Consider the following 6397-nt stretch of genomic DNA (forward strand, 5'->3'; position numbering starts at 1 on the left):
GTGAAATTTTCACTCCTCCCATTGACTTATATGGGGAATTTTATTTTGGTAATAACTCGAGAACCATATGTCCTAGAGACTCAAGAAGGGTACCGTTGGACTCAGGGTAGGCACAAATGGGGGGGTAGGTCATGGTACCAGGTCTCTATCTCACATGTTGTGCAACAACTTTTGAACGGTAAGTCCTAGGGACTCAAGGGTGGTAGCATTGGATTCAGGATAGGCACAAATGGGGGGGTAGGTCATGGTCCCAGGTCTCTATCTCACATGTTGTGCAACAACTTTTCAACGGTAAGTCCTACAGACTCAGGGGTGGTACCGTTGGATTCAGAAGGTCCACAAATGGGGGGGTAGGTGAAGGACCCATGTCTCTATCTCGTTGGACTTAGGAGTTATATGCTGTACAATGTCCAAAAAACTACACGTGGAAGCATGTCCAATCGACTCAGAACGGCCTGAAACGTGCTCCTAACCACTTTCTGGAAGACATTTTTGGGCTGTGGCACTTAGTGAAATTTTCACTCCTACCGTTCACTGTTTTGACAAGTTACGCCCACTTCCCGACGTCGTACGGCGATGCGACAGGTACCGTTGGAAAGCCCATCCCCGATAATGGGGGGGTAGGAGTTGGTTCCAAGTCTCTAACGCTTACGGATCAAAAGTTATTTCGAGAAACGTAAACGGATACGCCCACTGCTCGGCTGCAATGCATTGTGGGTCTCGCCAAACACGGTTTTTGCTTAATAACTCGGCTCGGGAACGTCGGATCTTCGTAAGAGATACATTTTTGGATTCCTGGCGACGGGGCGGACGCGGGGACGTACGTGTCTCGAATTTCTTTCGGGAACCTACTTTGACGTACCCGTGACCGTAGCAGGGGATAAATACCAAGTGACATCATGGGACTTGTAAGCATGTGGCTCACCATGGCCATATGCCTGCCGGTTCCCACACTGGCGTTCGTAGCCCCCACATGGATGCGGATCCATGCCGGTTCCAACCCTGGAGCCGATAGTCGGACACATGGATGCGGATCCATGCCGGTTCCAACCCTGGAGCCGATAGTCTCCCGCATGGGTGATCGACCGTGGTCATCCCTGGTCACGTGCGTGTGCCTGGCCATCCCCCCATGGATGGTAACGCATGGCAACATGCACCCAAGTTCCAACCCTGGAACTCACACCGGTTCCAACCCTGGAACTGATAGTCTCCCGCATGGGTGATCGACCGTGGTCATCCCTGGTCCCGTGCATGTGCCTGGCCATCCCCCCATGGATGGTAACACACGGCGACATGCACCCAAGTTCCAACACTGGAGCTGACAGTCTCAGCCGATGACCGGTGACGGTCGTCGGTGATCGAGGGGGGAGCGTCCTTCCTTCAGGCTTGGCCGAAGGAGGGAAAAAGCTTATACAATTGAAAATCACGCTTCCCGACCTCGTAGAGACTTGAAAGTAGCACCGGTGGATGCGGAAACCATGCAAATGGGGGGGTAGGTGAAGGTCCCGTGGCTCTAGCTCGCTCCGTTGAGGATCGGGAATTCCCGATCGTGGTTACTATACCCTTACCTAACCCTAACCCGTTTTACTAAACACAACCCTGGTTCCGTTTTACTAAACACAACCCTGGTTCCGTTTTACTAAACACAACCCTGGTTCCGTTTTACTAAACACAACCCTGGTTCCGTTTTACTAAACACAACCCTGGTTCCGTTTTACTAAACACAACCCTGGTTCCGTTTTACTAAACACAACCCTGGTTCCGTTTTACTAAACACAACCCTGGTTCCGTTTTACTAAACACAACCCTGGTTCCGTTTTACTAAACACAACCCTCCTTGAATGGGTCATATCTCTGGAATGGTAAGTCCTAGAAGCTCAAGAATGGTACGGTTGGATTCAGAATGATGACAAATGGGGGGGTAGATCATGGTACCAGGACTGTATCTCACATGTTGTGCAACAACTTTTGAACGGTAAGTCCTACAGACTCAAGGGTGGTAGCACTGGATTCAGGATACAGACAAATGGGGGGGTAGGTGAAGGTCCCATGTCTCTATCTCACATGTTGTGCAACAACTTTTGAACGATAAGTCGTACAGACTCAGGGGTGGTACCACTGGAAAGGCCATAGCTGACAATGGGTGGTTCGGTCATGGTGCCATGTCTCTATCTGGTTGGACTTAGGAGTTATGGGTGTTACAATGTCCAAAAAAGTACACATGGAAGCATGTCCATTCGACTCAGAATGGCCTGAAACATACTCCTAACAACTTTCTGGAAGACAGTTTTAGGCTGTGATACTTAGTGAAATTTTCACTCCTCCCATTGACTTATATGGGGAATTTTATTTTGGTAATAACTCGAGAACCATATGTCCTAGAGACTCAAGAAGGGTACCGTTGGACTCAGGGTAGGCACAAATGGGGGGGTAGGTCATGGTACCAGGTCTCTATCTCACATGTTGTGCAACAACTTTTGAACGGTAAGTCCTAGGGACTCAAGGGTGGTAGCATTGGATTCAGGATAGGCACAAATGGGGGGGTAGGTCATGGTCCCAGGTCTCTATCTCACATGTTGTGCAACAACTTTTCAACGGTAAGTCCTACAGACTCAGGGGTGGTACCGTTGGATTCAGAAGGTCCACAAATGGGGGGGTAGGTGAAGGACCCATGTCTCTATCTCGTTGGACTTAGGAGTTATATGCTGTACAATGTCCAAAAAACTACACGTGGAAGCATGTCCAATCGACTCAGAACGGCCTGAAACGTGCTCCTAACCACTTTCTGGAAGACATTTTTGGGCTGTGGCACTTAGTGAAATTTTCACTCCTACCGTTCACTGTTTTGACAAGTTACGCCCACTTCCCGACGTCGTACGGCGATGCGACAGGTACCGTTGGAAAGCCCATCCCCGATAATGGGGGGGTAGGAGTTGGTTCCAAGTCTCTAACGCTTACGGATCAAAAGTTATTTCGAGAAACGTAAACGGATACGCCCACTGCTCGGCTGCAATGCATTGTGGGTCTCGCCAAACACGGTTTTTGCTTAATAACTCGGCTCGGGAACGTCGGATCTTCGTAAGAGATACATTTTTGGATTCCTGGCGACGGGGCGGACGCGGGGACGTACGTGTCTCGAATTTCTTTCGGGAACCTACTTTGACGTACCCGTGACCGTAGCAGGGGATAAATACCAAGTGACATCATGGGACTTGTAAGCATGTGGCTCACCATGGCCATATGCCTGCCGGTTCCCACACTGGCGTTCGTAGCCCCCACATGGATGCGGATCCATGCCGGTTCCAACCCTGGAGCCGATAGTCGGACACATGGATGCGGATCCATGCCGGTTCCAACCCTGGAGCCGATAGTCTCCCGCATGGGTGATCGACCGTGGTCATCCCTGGTCACGTGCGTGTGCCTGGCCATCCCCCCATGGATGGTAACGCATGGCAACATGCACCCAAGTTCCAACCCTGGAACTCACACCGGTTCCAACCCTGGAACTGATAGTCTCCCGCATGGGTGATCGACCGTGGTCATCCCTGGTCCCGTGCATGTGCCTGGCCATCCCCCCATGGATGGTAACACACGGCGACATGCACCCAAGTTCCAACACTGGAGCTGACAGTCTCAGCCGATGACCGGTGACGGTCGTCGGTGATCGAGGGGGGAGCGTCCTTCCTTCAGGCTTGGCCGAAGGAGGGAAAAAGCTTATACAATTGAAAATCACGCTTCCCGACCTCGTAGAGACTTGAAAGTAGCACCGGTGGATGCGGAAACCATGCAAATGGGGGGGTAGGTGAAGGTCCCGTGGCTCTAGCTCGCTCCGTTGAGGATCGGGAATTCCCGATCGTGGTTACTATACCCTTACCTAACCCTAACCCTAACCCCTAACCCTAACCCTCCAGGGGATGGAGCGCCCCCTGCCTATGTAATTTTTAGCCAACTTGCTAAGCCCAAATATGGGTAGTCTTGTTATTGGCCGATGCCTGGCCCTGTTATTTTGTCCTAACCCCAAGTCGCGGGTAGTTGACATGGTCTTAACCCTAAAAAACGGGTATTTGAAAGCCAAAATAGGCATTTATTAACAATAAAGAGTGTACTTTGACCCTAAAAAACGGGCATTTCCACGCCAAATAGGCTGTGATGTTATAATAAACAGTTAAAGAAGCCAAGATAGGCATAAACAAGAAGGCCAAATTAGGCACACAATAGAAAGCCAAAATAGGCATTTATTAACAATAAAGAACCCTAAAAAACGGGCATTTCCACGCCAAATAGGCAGTGATGTTATAATAAACAATTAAAGAAGCCAAGTTAGGCATAAAACAAGAAAGCCAAATTAGGCACACAATAGAAGCCAAGTTAGGCACAAACAAGACTTAATGTTTCTGGCAAATGCATAGTGCATGTAACAAAAAGGGCAGTCTCTCCTCTGTTGGATGCTCTTCACAAGGAAGGAGGAGGCTCCACAGTTAGGTTCATGAGTCAGTAGTCCAAGCCAGAACCTGATGAAGGTCAAGCAGAACCGAAACGCGTCGTTCAGGCTTAGGACTTATTTTGTGAGTAGGCCAAATATGGGTCACAATTTATATATGTAGGCTAAAAAACGCCACAATTTTTGGAACCTCTAGCGTGGAGGAATTAATATATGTAGGCTAAAAAACGCCACAATTTTTGGAACCTCTAGTGTGGAGGGATTAATTTTTTGAAGTGCACAAGACACTTAAGCACAGGTGGATCGTGCCTTAGCCAAAGGGGTAGGATGGACCGTGCATTACTCGTGCGCTTTATAGCGCATGAGTTTATATATAAAACCTGACTTAGCCAGTGCCTCCTATCTTGGCGGTTGGGGTGCCCCATGTTTGTTAAGTGCTAATGTGACACTAATTTTTGTGAGCTCCAGGGGATGGAGCGCCCCCTGCCTATGTAATTTTTAGCCAACTTGCTAAGCCCAAATATGGGTAGTCTTGTTATTGGCCGATGCCTGGCCCTGTTATTTTGTCCTAACCCCAAGTCGCGGGTAGTTGACATGGTCTTAACCCTAAAAAACGGGTATTTGAAAGCCAAAATAGGCATTTATTAACAATAAAGAGTGTACTTTGACCCTAAAAAACGGGCATTTCCACGCCAAATAGGCTGTGATGTTATAATAAACAGTTAAAGAAGCCAAGATAGGCATAAACAAGAAGGCCAAATTAGGCACACAATAGAAAGCCAAAATAGGCATTTATTAACAATAAAGAACCCTAAAAAACGGGCATTTCCACGCCAAATAGGCAGTGATGTTATAATAAACAATTAAAGAAGCCAAGTTAGGCATAAAACAAGAAAGCCAAATTAGGCACACAATAGAAGCCAAGTTAGGCACAAACAAGACTTAATGTTTCTGGCAAATGCATAGTGCATGTAACAAAAAGGGCAGTCTCTCCTCTGTTGGATGCTCTTCACAAGGAAGGAGGAGGCTCCACAGTTAGGTTCATGAGTCAGTAGTCCAAGCCAGAACCTGATGAAGGTCAAGCAGAACCGAAACGCGTCGTTCAGGCTTAGGACTTATTTTGTGAGTAGGCCAAATATGGGTCACAATTTATATATGTAGGCTAAAAAACGCCACAATTTTTGGAACCTCTAGCGTGGAGGAATTAATATATGTAGGCTAAAAAACGCCACAATTTTTGGAACCTCTAGTGTGGAGGGATTAATTTTTTGAAGTGCACAAGACACTTAAGCACAGGTGGATCGTGCCTTAGCCAAAGGGGTAGGATGGACCGTGCATTACTCGTGCGCTTTATAGCGCATGAGTTTATATATAAAACCTGACTTAGCCAGTGCCTCCTATCTTGGCGGTTGGGGTGCCCCATGTTTGTTAAGTGCTAATGTGACACTAATTTTTGTGAGCTCCAGGGGATGGAGCGCCCCCTGCCTATGTAATTTTTAGCCAACTTGCTAAGCCCAAATATGGGTAGTCTTGTTATTGGCCGATGCCTGGCCCTGTTATTTTGTCCTAACCCCAAGTCGCGGGTAGTTGACATGGTCTTAACCCTAAAAAACGGGTATTTGAAAGCCAAAATAGGCATTTATTAACAATAAAGAGTGTACTTTGACCCTAAAAAACGGGCATTTCCACGCCAAATAGGCTGTGATGTTATAATAAACAGTTAAAGAAGCCAAGATAGGCATAAACAAGAAGGCCAAATTAGGCACACAATAGAAAGCCAAAATAGGCATTTATTAACAATAAAGAACCCTAAAAAACGGGCATTTCCACGCCAAATAGGCAGTGATGTTATAATAAACAATTAAAGAAGCCAAGTTAGGCATAAAACAAGAAAGCCAAATTAGGCACACAATAGAAGCCAAGTTAGGCACAAACAAGACTTAATGTTTCTGGCAA

The sequence above is a fragment of the Lutjanus erythropterus genome, unplaced genomic scaffold (assembly GCF_056507025.1).
Source record: "Lutjanus erythropterus isolate fLutEry1 unplaced genomic scaffold, fLutEry1.hap2 Scaffold_166, whole genome shotgun sequence".
NCBI classification, from domain to species: Eukaryota; Metazoa; Chordata; class Actinopteri; order Lutjaniformes; family Lutjanidae; genus Lutjanus; species Lutjanus erythropterus.